Source organism: Centroberyx gerrardi, chromosome 24 (assembly GCF_048128805.1).
Source record: "Centroberyx gerrardi isolate f3 chromosome 24, fCenGer3.hap1.cur.20231027, whole genome shotgun sequence".
NCBI lineage: Eukaryota > Metazoa > Chordata > Actinopteri > Beryciformes > Berycidae > Centroberyx > Centroberyx gerrardi.
In genome coordinates, this window is record NC_136020.1 from 23,747,145 (window position 1) to 23,762,144 (window position 15,000).

General features: G+C 41.5%; 1 pseudogene across 1 annotated transcript in view; it reads right to left on the reverse strand.

The window, feature by feature from the left end:
- Positions 1-7,339: 7,339 nt before the first annotated feature.
- The window catches only part of LOC139915986 (CCR4-NOT transcription complex subunit 2-like), a 14,179-nt pseudogene continuing 6,518 nt past the window's right edge, over positions 7,340-15,000 (reverse strand). Inside the window, exons 8-15 of the transcript XR_013504085.1 lie at positions 14,627-14,757; positions 14,403-14,526; positions 14,029-14,185; positions 13,668-13,729; positions 11,530-11,579; positions 10,802-10,902; positions 9,977-10,121; positions 7,340-9,710 (exon numbers count right to left, since the gene is read on the reverse strand). The product of XR_013504085.1 is annotated as a CCR4-NOT transcription complex subunit 2-like (transcript). The remainder of the gene's footprint in view (positions 9,711-9,976; positions 10,122-10,801; positions 10,903-11,529; positions 11,580-13,667; positions 13,730-14,028; positions 14,186-14,402; positions 14,527-14,626; positions 14,758-15,000) is intronic.

The following is a 15,000-nucleotide window of genomic DNA, read 5'->3' on the forward strand; positions in this document are numbered from 1 at the left end:
TAAACCTAATAAATAAAATAAAGATCAGGAGGTTTCGTTGTTTCTCTCCCTGCTAATTTTAATAATTTCCCTGTTGAATTGGAAATATTTTGTTTTGTTTCAGTTGCTCATATTAACACAAAGGCAACGTGATTCACAACAGGTTTCATAAGTCAAACCTTTATTCATAATACGGGACAAGAAATCTTTTTGCGATTTTTTGACTGAATATTGCAACAACTTTAAACTGCGATTCATATCATCACACGTTTAAAACGGTTTAAAGAAAAGGGTTTTAGTTAAAAAAACTAGATGTGAGTGAACAGATCTACTGAGTTTGAGTCTGAAGGTTTTGATTCTAAAACTCTCTCTGAAGAAACTAACTGCAGACTCTGAGATTTGGAAATTGCAGAAGTTCATATTGCAGTTTTGATTATTTTTTTAATTTTGAATTGTTCAGCTCTATAAGCCTGTGTACAGTAACAGGACAGGCAGCTACTGTTCTTTTGAAAGTCTAAGCATTGAGGTTATAAAATATCATCTTACACTGTAGATCTTTGGACCGTAGGATTTCAAACCTGCTGTTCATCATCTCAGAAAGGCAGAAAGGCTTTTCTGTACGCATGAAGCTGCTGAGTTTTCCATCAGGATGCAATAAGCTAACAGGCTGCTGCAGTAAATCATGTGAGTCTCTTGGCTCACAGCTGAACACTGGAAGCAGAATTTATGTCATGCAAATTCTCACCGGCTTCAAAATGCAGCGCAGACAGTTTCACTAATTCAGATTGGAAGCTGCAGAGCGACCAGTTAACCCTAACCCTCTTACAGAAAACTAAATATCTAGGACTTTTCAATGCAATATGGTTTTAATAGGATAAAAACTTGGTAAGAGCATCATGAGTTTGATTTCTAGAATCAGTTTCAACTTCAATAAATTCAATCATTCCATACAAATTCAGAAAACAGAATTTAAATTCAGTCGTCCGCTGGAACAAATCTCATCACTTTCAATCTAAGTCATTTACACAAACACAAGATCTCAAGTCAAGACTTTAGAAACCTTTTCAAGTCATCAAAGTACAAGTCAGAGTCAAGTCCCAAGTCACCAGAACCCAAGTCAAGTCAAGTCTCAAGTCTTCTCTTCATGCAGCAAGTCGAGTCTCAAGCAATTCAAACTGTGACTCGAGTCCAAGTCATGTGACTCGAGTCCCATCCTCTGGAAAACAGTAATACTAACTGATTTAATAAATTGTTGACACTCTACATTAAAGCAGCACAATAACAACAGAGAGGCGTCGGTTCACTAAACCAGAAGAAAAGACAAACTTCCTGCAGCTGACATGTTTCCTCCACATCTCCACACTCTTATACTCACTTACTGTCTGACTGATGACTAAGAAAATATGAATATGATAAATCAGCTGAGAGGGAGTCGGTCCTGATGCTGCTGCGGTTTGTTTGATCTTTGCTCTCCATTATAGTGATGAAAAACTCTGGCTCAGTGATTTACAGTACCGCACTAATTAATACTAATACTACTACTGATACTAATAATGTACTACTACTATTAATACTATTAATTAAATTGCTACTCAAATTATTTTATGATTATTATGATTATAGGTATGATGATCATGAGTATTATTATTGTTGTTATTACAAGTTGATGACTGCTATTAATAGTAATGATGATAATGGTACAACTGACAACTACTATGACTATTACTAATAAGTCGGATACTACTATTAATACATAATAATATATATAATATAAGAACTCATGTTTATAAAGTCTGATGTTGGATTTTTGTTGCTGGAGTGCCACAGTCAATTTTCCATTATATGTAGTGGATAATAAAGATCTATCTATCTATCTATCTATTTACTATCTACTAATATAAGTCAGATACTACTCTTAACATTAACATTTCAATTTCATCATTTACATTAATTCACCCCTTCATTCATGCAAAATCCCCTTAAAATGAGTTAAGGGAGTTATTAATGGAGGAGATCCATCAAAACTTCCTTAAACGCCCCTTAATGTTTGACTGCTTACTTTCTAATTTAATGTAAAATTCAGGGAGACAGGAACTTTCCATTAATAACTCATTAATAACCTGTAAACCTGCACTAAAGACATGAAAAATCCCTTTTCTCTGTGAACCAACCCATGAATAAATCCCTTATAAACCCATGATACTAACCTTACTTTATTAAAGCTGTTATTTCTAATGCATAATTAATGTTTATGTGATGAGAAACTAAGGACATTTAAAATTACGGGGTTTGGTTTCTTAGTAGGCCAATAATAATAATGAGTAATACTAATAATAAGTAGCCTAACAACAAGAAACAAACAACAACCACTAATAAAACTAATAATGACACTACTGCCTACAACTACTAATAGCCTACAACTACTACTACTGACTACTGCTACTAGGCTACTACTACTACTGCTAATAATAATTAATACTAGACTACTAATTAAAATAAGCAACAACTCGTAAACTACAACTAGTAAAAACAAGCAACAACAAAACTAATAATGGCTAAATGACACTGGTACCACTACTACTAATAATAATAATAATAAGTCGACTGGAACAATCTAAACTAACTGTGGTGGCTCTGGCTCTGGTTCTGTCTCTGGTTCTGTCTCTGGTTCTGGTTCTGTCTCTGGTTCTGGCTCAGGTTCTGGTTCTGTCTCTGGTTCTGTCTCTGGTTCTGGTTCTGTCTCTGGTTCTGGCTCAGGTTCTGGTTCTGTCTCTGGTTCTGTCTCTGGTTCTGTCTCTGGCTCTGGTTCTGTCTCTGGCTCTGGTTCTGTCTCTGGTTCTGTCTCTGGCTCAGGTTCAGGCTCTGGTTCTGGCTCTGCTCGGCGGGCTGCCGCCGGGCTGCTGCCGGGCTCACCGTGCAGTTGGCCGGCTTGCTCTGCAGGCTCTGCAGCGTCGGGCTGAGCCAGCAGAAGCCCAGGATGAACAGGCTCAGGATCCCGCAGGCGATCAGGAACAAGCCCAGCCGGATGCTCTTGTCCTCCGCCTCGGAGTACTCGTACGACACCCGGATCTTCGCCATGGTCCGGAGCCTCCGGCGGCATGGATGGAGAGAGAGAGAGAGGAGGAAGAGGAGGAGGAGAGAGGAGGAGGAGGAAGAGGAGGAGGAGGAGGAGAGATGGTTTTTAGAAGAAATGGAGGTGTGAACGCGCTGTGGAGGCGCCGCCGACTGCCAGCTTTACTTAGAAACTGTTGAGTTTATCACTGACTGCCTCTCTCTCTCTCTCTCTCTCTCTCTCTCTCTCTCTCTCTCTCTCTCTCACTCACTCCGCTTCTCTGTCTCTGCCTCTCTCTCCCTCTGTCTCTTACAATCTGTTTATGTATCTCTATTCGGTCTCTCTCTCTCTCTCACACACACACGCATTTTCTCCCTCTCTCCTCTCTCACGATCTGTTTATCTTTATTCTCGCTCACACACACACACGAATTTTCTCTCCCTCTCTTTGTCTCTCAATTTATGTCTCCCTTCTCTGTTTAACCTCTTTCTCACTTTCTCTCTCTCTCTCTCTCTCTCTCTCTCTCTCTCTCTCTCTCTCTCTCTCTCTGTCTGTAGTGTGTGATGCTGTTGTTGATTCCATCCAGATTTATATTTTAGCCTATTCTGCTGCTCTCTCTGTTACATGCTGGATAAGCCTCTTAACAGAGAGATAGAGCATCTCTCGCTCTGTATACACACACACACACACACACACAAACACACACACACACACACACACACACACACACACACAGGCAGGGCATCATGGTTGCATTTACACAGAGACAAAATCTGATCTTTTCACTTTCTTCCACATTATTTTTCCCCCGCTCCAAACACTCCGACAGACTCCATCCTTCCTGTCAAAACAGGAAGTAGAAACACCAGGAGACGCTGCGCTCCCGGTTACCATGGTGACGAGCTTGAATGTATAGAACGGTTCTTCCACTGTTTGTCATGGTAATGTGGCTAGTTCAGCATAAAATGGCAAATATGTAATTTTAAGTGTTAGTTGCTATGGCGACAACACAAGTCTGTCTCACTGTGAGAACTGAGCAGATGAGTTAACAAACTGTCACAACTCAACTGGAAGCTAACGTTAGCGACGAGGCTAACATAGCTCCATCACGGCCCGGGGAGCTCGGGACGATCGTGACGTGTCTGCAGCTGGAATGTTTAACTTTAGAAATGAACCATTTTAATATTGGTAACCATGGTGTCCCATACTTAAAATGATGTAAATCAGAAGGCTAGCTTCATTAACTCGCCAGCTCACAGGCTCCGTGCAAACCGTCCCTGAGTGACTGAGTGACTGAGAAACACACAGGGAGCCATTTTAATTTGTTTCCCTGTGTGTGTGTGTGTGTGTGTGTGTGTGTGTGTGTGTGGACCAGCATTAAAACAATAGATCACTATTGTTTTTAAGAATTTCATTACTCTGGGTTTCAGTGGAGAGTTTTACACACACACACACACACACACACACACACACACACACACACACACACTGCTACAGTCAGTACTACACAAACACATAGGGATGTGATCAGGACAACAAATATATAATAAAGATATTAGATTAGATCAAATAAATCAAAACCAGATCAATAAATCATATTATTGCTGGTGAAAAGGTTGAAACTCTTTATCTTTTTTTAGCCTGATATGATCTTCATCAGGTAAATTCATAGTAAACTGAACTTGTCAAACTGATAGAAATGACAGAGGAGAGGAAAAGACACCGAGCTGCAGCTACCCATCATGTTCATCATCGATTCATCTGTGGATTCTTTTTTCAATTAATCAATTAATCATTTAGTCTATAAAATGTCAAAAATAACGTCAGATGTCCATTTCAGAGTCCAAAGTGATTCTTCAGAAGTCTTCCTCAGTCTGACCAGCAGACAGAAACACGAAGGATTTTCACTAAAATAGAAACAAAATCCACTGGACTGAAAATGAAGAGTTGATCCAGTGGATTTTGTTTCTATTTTATATAAATCTGCTCAACACAAAGTATTTCATAATGAGATGAAACAGAGAAAAGCAGCAAATCTTAACATCTGAGAAGCTGCAGCCAGAAAATGTTTAGTGTTCTTACTGATAAATGACTAAAACGATTAATTGATAATCACAATTATAATCGATTCATTTTCTGTTGATCGACTAATCAATTAATGGACTAATTGTTTCATCAGTCGTCCCCCCTCTGTCCCCTCTGTCCCGCTGCAGCCTGATTCGTTGGAGACGTGAAGCGGATTATTATCATCTCTGATCCGCCAGATCAGAAGATTACAACCATAACACACACACACACACACACACACACACACACACACACACACACACACATCCATGTGGAGGAACACGGGACACGTGTCTGTAAACCGCGTCACGCTCCGTATGACATCACACTAACATGGAGAGTTAGAAACAGAGCAACACAGGCAGGAGTTCTGCTGTCTGTAATGAAAAACTAATTATATTGGAAACACTTTATTCTTTAATGTCTGTTGTTCTGTTATTTGTTCTGTTTGTTTATATTTATGTAGTTTATCTGAATGGATTTTCTGTCGTCTGTATTGCTGTTTTATTGTTGTCACATTTGTTTAGAGAGGCGCATTAGAAATAAAGTTTACACACCTTTAATTAACATCTTCTAGTTTTTATGTTTTGAGGCCTGAAATTAAAACTCATTAAATCAGATTTGTCACTTTCATTTGAAGTAAAATTTTGGGTAACACTTTATATTACGGAACACACATTAACTATTAATAAGTCACTTATTAACATGCATATTAGTAGTGTTTTGGTTCATTATTAGTCATTACAAACCACCTTATTCTGCACTATTGTTTCTACATGTTTAGCTCATTAACAGCTCATGTGTCACATGACTCAGGCTGATAAGCTGTGATCACAACACCTACTCTCCCTTAATCAGGCTTTCTGAATAACTTCAATTCATATGAATCATTTGAACATTTCTATTGGTTTATAATAACTAAAGATTTTGGTTTCTACCCAAAATTGCACAGGAAATATTTAATCCATTTAACAAACAGGAGAAACAGAAAGATCACTGAGAGAAATAAGCAACTTATATATTATTATTATTATTTTATTATAATTATATGTTTTCCCCCAATCTCCCCAAGATGTGAGAAGAAAACAAAAGAAAGTGTGAAGTGGTTTGTAGATGTTTGGTTTCGTCTGTGGATGGATCAGGATTTGGAGAAGAAGAGGGATTCAAGTCCAGAAATAAAACAGTAATGAAGGAAGGAAGGAAGGAGGGATTGAAGGAAAGAAGGAGGGAAGGAAGAGAGGAAGGAGGGAAGAAGGAAGGAGGGAGGGAAGGAAGGAAGGAAAGAGGGAAGGAATGAAGGAAGGATTGAAGGAAAGGAGGGAAGGAAGGAAGAAGGGAGTAATAATCACTTTATGTACTAATTAAACTGATATGTTTATGTTTACAAATATGTTTATTTTTATTAGTGAATGTATTTACTGACTGATTAGACTAATAAACAGTTTATTTACTGATTAGACAATCACTTTTTCTAGTTTATTAACTGACATTACTGCCTGACTGGCTGGTCGTCCTGACTGAACATCCGTCCCGGGACGTCTGGCTGCCTGTCGGTCAGCCGGTCCCCCGTCGCCCCCTGCTGGCCGAGCTGCTGAAACACACCCGTCCACCTCAGCCTGACTGGGGCCAGCTGCAGAAACCAGTTTGAGACCAGTCCAAACCTTAGACTGGTTTTAGATTCTCAAGTTGGACTAGTCTAATTGGCAGGAAAGTTAGCCCCTCCCCCCTGGCTAATTTTGAGTTAAGAACTTTGTTGTTATAGCAACGAGTCAGCCTGTCAGAGCGGGAAGTTTAAATACTGAAGCTGTTTCATACAAGATGACAAATCTTTGGTTTTTGGAAAGAACCTGAAGAAGAGAGAGAGTCTTTAGAGAGAGAAACATTAGAGATCTACAGCCATCAACAAGCAGTAGGAACAGGTCAGTATAAGAGTCTATAAGGTAAGGTCTATAAGGTCTATAAGGTCTATAAGATAAGAGTCTATAGCAAGTCTGACTTGAGGTCACATTAAGTCTAAGACCAGGTCTATCTTTATGCAGCTGGCCCTGGACTGACTGATAAACTGATAAACATGTTTTCTCTTGATGGATCTCCTCAGTATGTTGTTGTTGTTGTTGTTGTTTCATGTAAACACTTTGGAAACTGAAGAGCTGCAGTGCAGAGACTCACCGAGCGACGAAGAGAGAAACGGAGTCTTCAGTCTGAAACACAAAACATTTCAACACAAACTCCAGACTCGTCTTTAAATTTCATTACCAGAATATTTTATTCTTTTCCTATTAAAACACTAGCTGCCATATTTAATAAAACAGCCAATGGCCAAGTGCCTCAGTCCTCATCCTCCAATCAGACGGGTCACATGTGTGTGTGGGCGTGTCCTTGGCTTGCTGGCCCCTGTAGTCACGGCGACCGCGGTCGCCGCCGTCATCACAGCGGCCGTTTAAAGTTGAAAGGTCGATCGTCGGTGGAAGTCAGGTGCGGTCCCGCCATGGCTACCGTCGCCGAGTAGTTTCCGTGGTAACGAGAAGTCTAGTATTGCATCATTATCGGCGGCCACTGGGGCGAGGCTCCTCCCCCCGCCAGGGCCAGGCTCCGCCCCCCCGCCGGGCCGAGGCTCCGCCCCCCAGTGACGTCTCTTGAAAACAGATGTCACATAAATCACACACACCTGCTGCCTCCTGGAGGAAAGTAAAAAACGTCATAAAATGGAAAAGAAATTAAAATTTACACTTTACAAAATTGTGCCACAGGATGGAAACTTTTTTTTGGTAGTTGAACTTTGTCCAGGAGCAGCGATGACCTCATGAGCCTGAGAGAGGCTGGACAGGCTCTGATTGGTGCGAGTGTTGTCGGGCGGAAAACAGGCGCTGCGACTAAACCAGGGGGACGATCAGAGGGAAAAACAAAAACAAAGAAAAAAATAAAACAGGAAATAAATATCAGGAATGAAAGGAGGAACAGAACGGAGCTGTGATGTTGGAAACCAAACGGACGGAGGTGAAGAAGCAACTGATGGAGAGAGAAACAGAAAGAGAGTCGGTGTGGAGAGACGCGCTGACGTTTTGAATCTGTCTGTTGTTTTTCTCCGAGCCGCTGGCTTCGCTCTGTCTGTTGTTTCTGTTCCTGACTGATGAAGCCGACCTTCAACACTCCAACAGCAGAACGACAAGAAAAACTAAACTAAACCAAACTATTTGTTGTTCGCAGAAGAGGATTAGAGCCACGTGTGAAAAAATTGAGTTCTGATATTAAAGTCAGAATTCTGAGATTTAAAAAAAATCTGAATTCTGAGATTAATTTTAGAATTCTGAGATGGAATTCAGAATTCTGAAATAAATTTTTGAATTCTGAGATTAAAGTCAGAATTCTGAGAGAAAAGGTGGGTCGTTCCTATTATGGACCATTTTTGATTTTGCTTGAAATTTTGCTTTGATTTGTTGAGTTGTATTCTATGTATGAATGGTGCTATAAAAATAAATTCATTATTCTCAAAACCTCAGAATTCTGAGATTAAAGTTAGTATTCAAATAAATCTTTCACGTGGCGCTAATCCTCTTTTTTTTAAAAGCCCCTTGGAGTTTTTAATCTCACCTGCATGTCTTCTGTCAGTATTTTATCAAATAATCAAATTTTATCAAACTGCCTGGAGAAGAACAGCTGATTCAAACAGCCAGCGCATCACACTGAGCCTGAGGATCAGCCTGAAGCCTCTAAAACAAGGCTCCGCCCACCAGGTCACATGACATCAACAAACAGAAATATCTTTTCTCGTCTTTTATTACGAAATAGTGCTACAATGTACATTGCATTTCCTCTCCTGCCTGTCTGCTGCGGCGCCTCCTGCCTCAGTTTCCATCTGACTCCTGTCTGAACACTGGAAACCTAGAACAAACTGATTGTTGTCATAAGTGTGTGAGTGTGTGTGTGAGTGTGTGTGAGTGTGTGTGACTGAGCTGCAAAATGCCTCTCCATCCTGACAGGTGATTTAATCCTGTGTTCCGCGTTAAAATCCGATTTCTCTTAAAATGAAGTGAAAAACTTTGCTAGACAAAAATAAGATATTTTAAGACTGAATAGAAAATTGAATCACTTGTTAAGATGGACGATGTTTTACAGCGTGTGTGTGTGTGTGTGTGTGTGTGTGTGTGTGTGTGTGTGTTGCACTGGACTGTCTGTTGCTTCAGTTCAGAAGTCTGCGCTCCAGAAAACAAACTGATGGAGGGTGGAGGAAAAAACAAAATGAGGTAAAGAAAAAAAAACAAAAAACAGAAAAGTTAAAATGAAAAAGCGTCTCTTTAGAGAGGTGGGGGCAGTGGGCGGAGCTTCCCTCCCATCCCGAGTCCTTATTGGCCAGATTCACTGTGAGTGGGAGGAGCTTAAAAACCTAGGAAACCCAAAGGCCGCCTCTACCAGCCGACTGCATGGCTTCAGCAGGCGGACGGGAGGGGGGGGGGGGGGGGGGGGCAGTGCTGATTGATGAGCCAGGAGAGCCAATGGCACACAGGCAGGAAGGAGGGAGAGCCAATCAGAAGGCCTGCTGGGCGGGATTGTAGTTGAAGGTGGAGGGAACGTGAGGTCGCTCTTCTAACTTGTCATACTCCAGATGGAACTCCTGCCGGAGAGAGAGAGGGTTACTGTGTGTGTGTGTGTGTGTGTGTGTGTGTGTTGATGTGGGTCAAAACGAGAACCAATCAGCTTTCAACGTGGGTGAGACGACTGGAACGATTCAGCTGAAACTACTGGCTGCTTTTTACTTTTTCGTTTGCTTGTTCACAACGCTGTGTAGTAAGAACTGATGTAAAATGTAAGAGTGTGTGTGTGTGTGTGTGTGTGTGTGCGTGTGTGTGTGTGAGTGAGTGTGTGTGAGTGTGTGTTTACCTTGGCCACTTTCCTCCAGTTGAGGCAGTCGAAGAAGTAGTAGGTCCCTCTCTCGTAGGCGTTGGTCTTCAGCGTGGGCTCCATGCCCGGAGCCCGGGTGATCCAGACCCGCTCCTCCTTATGGTACCGCCAGTCCCTGTTGAACCTGCACACACACACACACACACACACACACACACACACACACACACACACACACACAGAAATAAAGGTCAGCATTAACACAGAGGTGTGACCAAGTCAACTTTGCTCGAGTCCCAAGTCAGTCAAGTCTTGAGGCACAAGTCTCAAGTCAAGTCCCAAGTCTAAATGTAGATCACCAAGTCAAGTCCAAGTCATTAATGTCAAGTCTCAAGTCTAAATGTAGAACAGCAAGTCAAGTCAGAACAAATCAAGAGTCCAGTATCAATTTAATATCTTAAAGAAAACTAAATATCTAGGACTTTTCAATGCAATATGGTTTTAATAGGATAAAAACTTGGTAAGAGCATCATGAGTTTGATTTCTATAATCAGTTTCAACTTCAATAAATTCAATCATTCCATACAAATTCAGAAAACAGAATTTAAATTCAGTCGTCCGCCGGAACAAATCTCATCACTTTCAATCTAAGTCATTTACACAAACACAAGATCTCAAGTCAAGACTTTAGAAACCTTTTCAAGTCATCAAAGTACAAGTCAGAGTCAAGTCCCAAGTCACCAGAACCCAAGTCAAGTCAAGTCTCAAGTCTTCTCTTCATGCAGCAAGTCACACTCGAGTCACAGTTTTAACCTTTTAACCTCTGCATTAACACGTGTGTGTGTGTGTGTGTGTGTTTCTTACAGTTCTACTGCAGCCAGGAGTTGTAGCAGGTCTCCTCCGTTCATATAGTAGAGATAGAACAGTAGATCTTCACCGTATCGAGACAACTTGATCGCTGCTAACTGGAGACAAGATGGATTTCTAGTTAAAACTTGTCTGAAGAAGAGACGTCTGCCGGTCGATAACAGCGACACTTCCTCTGGCAAAATTAAGAAATAGGCGACTTCGGTCCTCGGATGACTTTTTCAGACTGGATCCAAACATAAATAACCTGCCACAGAATGATTTTCCCTTTTCAGGTCGTTTCATCTGATTATCAGAGAAGGAAGAGACTAAAAAAAAAAAAACCATTCAGTATTTCACAAGAAAAAAGAAAAAATTTGTGAAAAAACAGACATGATAATGAATCTGTACAGTAGAATTATGTTGTTGTTTTTTTTCCGCTACCCCATAAATCATCTCAGGACCCTCTGAAATCATCCTGCGACCCTGTGGGGGGACCCGACCCCCAGCTTCTCAACTCGGGGGTCGGGTCTGTTTTTTTCCTTCTTAGATATTTTTCTATATTTTAGATATTTTTCATATAGACTTTGCTATCACCACTTTTGGAAAGAGTCCTGGTGGGACTGCTGGAAAAACCAAATCACTCACATACAGAATTATTTTGGTTATCTTCCACAATGCAAGAAAACAAACAAAAGCAAGGATCCTGTGATGTGTTACTGTGACATGAGGCTCTGTGTTCCTACCTTGTCCCTGATGTGGATGTTGGTTAGATACTCTGAGGGAACGTGGAAGTCTGCAGGAGGAGACGAGACAGAGTTAAACCAGCACAGGTCCTGTCCAGAGCCACGGCGGTGCGTCCGGTTAGATTCAATTCTCCGAAGCATCACGACACGGTTATCGCTTAAATAATTCCACTGACGTCACTTAAACGCCACAGGTAACAACGCCACCTAACGGTAAAGTTTATAGGGCAACGGAGGACACGGATGTATGTAAATGAGCGGCAGAGAGAGGGGCTCGATGCTCAGCTAGTGCTCCAAAGGGACGCTAGATGTCATAACTAGCGTCCCGACGAAATTGATCCAACTCACCGTTACCGAGAACTTCATTTAGCGACGCCTTCCAAACTCCTGCTCCTCGGTCTTAGCATCATGTTCACGCCACCATAATAGTTTCAATAAAGTCTTTCGTTTTCACAAAACGCAGCTTTTTGGAGCCGGGAGCTACAGCTACCTGCTGATGATGCTGATGATGCTGATGATGCTGATGCTGATGCTGATGCTAATGATGCTGATGATGCTGATGATGCTGATGATGCTGATGCTGATGATGATGCTAATGATGATGCTAATGATGCTGATGATGATGATTCTGATGATGCTAATGATGATGCTAATGATGATGCTAATGATGATGCTAATGATGATGCTAACCCAGCTGTGGTGCGTCAACGCAGAGTCAACGGCATCAGCTCACTCAAGTGTTGACTGACTATCTGACTGACTGAATGACTGAATGACTGACTGAATGACTGCATGACTGACTGACTGACTGACTGAATGACTGACTGAATGACTGACTGACTGAATGACTGACTGAATGACTGACTGCATGAATGACTGACTGAATGACTGCATGAATGACTGACTGACTGACTGAATGACTGACTGAATGACTGACTGAATGACTGCATGACTGACTGACTGACTGAATGACTGACTGAATGACTGAATGACTGACTGAATGACTGAATGACTGACTGCATGAATGACTGACTGAATGACTGCATGAATGACTGACTGACTGACTGAATGACTGACTGAATGACTGACTGAATGACTGCATGACTGACTGACTGACTGAATGACTGACTGAATGACTGCATGAATGACTGACTGACTGACTGAATGACTGACTGAATGACTGACTGAATGACTGCATGACTGACTGACTGACTGAATGACTGACTGAATGACTGAATGACTGAATGACTGACTGACTGAATGACTGCATGAATGAATGACTGACTGAATGACTGAATGACTGCATGACTGACTGAATGACTGAATGACTGAATGACTGCATGAATGACTGACTGACTGACTGAATGAATGACTGAATGACTGAATGACTGCATGAATGACTGACTGACTGACTGACTGACTGAATGAATGAATGACTGAATGACTGCATGAATGACTGACTGACTGACTGACTGAATGACTGCATGAATGACTGACTGACTGACTGACTGAATGAATGAATGACTGACTGAATGACTGAATGACTGCATGAATGACCGACTGACTGACTGACTGACTGAATGAATGAATGACTGACTGAATGACTGAATGAATGAATGACTGACTGACTGACTGAGAGAAATGAACAGCTGGTGCTAACACGACACTAACAGCCGTCTCCTCTCTGGGTTACCGTGGTTACACCGAGGCTTCACTACTGATTGGTTGATGTTTAAAATGGAACATGGAGCAACATCAGCTGAATCAGCTTTACCAGAAAACTGTTTTTGATGAAATAAAATATAATATTCTGAAAAGAATTTAATCTCTAGCAGGACAAAAATAACTGCGATCATTAAAGGAAGACTGTCTTCACATGGAAATGTGAGTCTGTGTATGTCTATATACTGTATATAGATATATATTAGGGCTGCAACTAATGATTATTTTCATTATTGATTCATCTATCGATTATTTTTTTGATTAATCGATTTATCATTTAGTCTATGAAAAGTCAAAAATTATGGCAAATGCACAGGAAATCTTTGGTATTAAATAGATAAATAACTAAAATGATCAATCTATTATCAAAATAAGAATGAATTAATCGATTAATTCAGATCAGAGTCCAAACTCACCGATATCCTGCGGCCGACAGGGAGCCGACGCCCAGGGAGACGCAAACTTAGGATAGAGATTCCTGAGAGAGAGAGAGAGAGAGAGAGACAGACACACAGAGAGAGAGAGAGAGAAAGAGAGAGAGACAGAGAGAGAAAGAGAGAGAGAGAGAGGGAGAGCGAGAGACAGAGGGAGACAGAGAGAGAGAGAGAGAGAGAGCAACATTTTCTCTGAGTTTCCGACTTCTTCATCCAATTTTGGAGAGCGTCCACATGAAATATAATATATCCAATAGCACATGAATGTACAAACTGTCCATAGTGTGTGTGTGTGTGTATGTGTGTGTGTGTGTGTGTGTGTGTGTGTGTGTGTGAGTCGTACTCTGGTGAGTTGAGGTTGAGGCCGAGTGTTGTGAGGTCGGAGCCCAGCGCCAGGTGAACCATGCCGGGGTCCGTCTCCGCCGCCCGGATGAACGTCAACAAGCCGATCATACCAAACTGGTCCGTTACCATGCCGATAGGGATGTTGGTCACACGCCCTGGGACACACACACACACACACACACACACACACACACACAAAGATGGATTTTATTGTATTGAGTTAAGGTCCAGTGAAATCTGGACCCATATTCTATTTTTTGGTGGATTTATAATCATCTAAAGACAAAAAGTATGTTTATTCACAGATGAGTGGTTCACAGATGAGTGGTGTGTGTGTGTGTGTGTGTGTGTGTGTGTGTGTGTGTGTCTCACCATCAGGCAACACCTGAATTCCTTTCTTCTGCTGGTTGTTGTTGCTAGGCGCCACAGAACTCTTGTCGCCGGGGAACTTTGGACCGTCGGAGTTGGAGGCGGGCTTCCCTGATGAGTTCAGATTCTGATTGGACGAAACAGGATGAACGACAGCGATCAGAGACTTTACCTGGGCATGGAAGCAGAAGAAAAGAAAAAAGAAAGGAAAGGAAAGTGTTTCTAACCGTTTTGCTGTCCTCGCTGGTGCTGGTGGGGTCTTTAGTTTGGTAGTTTGGCCCGGGGAGAGCTGGGAAATCTTCGTTATGGATGGAGAAGTCCTGGGACTGCTCACTGGACGGCTTGGTTACCATGCCAACTGGACGGGGGGAGGGGACAGAGTGGACTGGTTACAAAAGAGTGTAACATAAAACCATTAAACTTGGTAAACAAACACATCCGTGGATAGTATCACCCACACATGAGATGTACACACACACACACACACTTTCATCAGGTTAAATCTAAGATGTAACACTTAATTTAGTTGCATTTTATTTGATGTAACATTTAATTATGTTGATTTTATTTATTGCAACATTTAATATGATAGCATTTTATT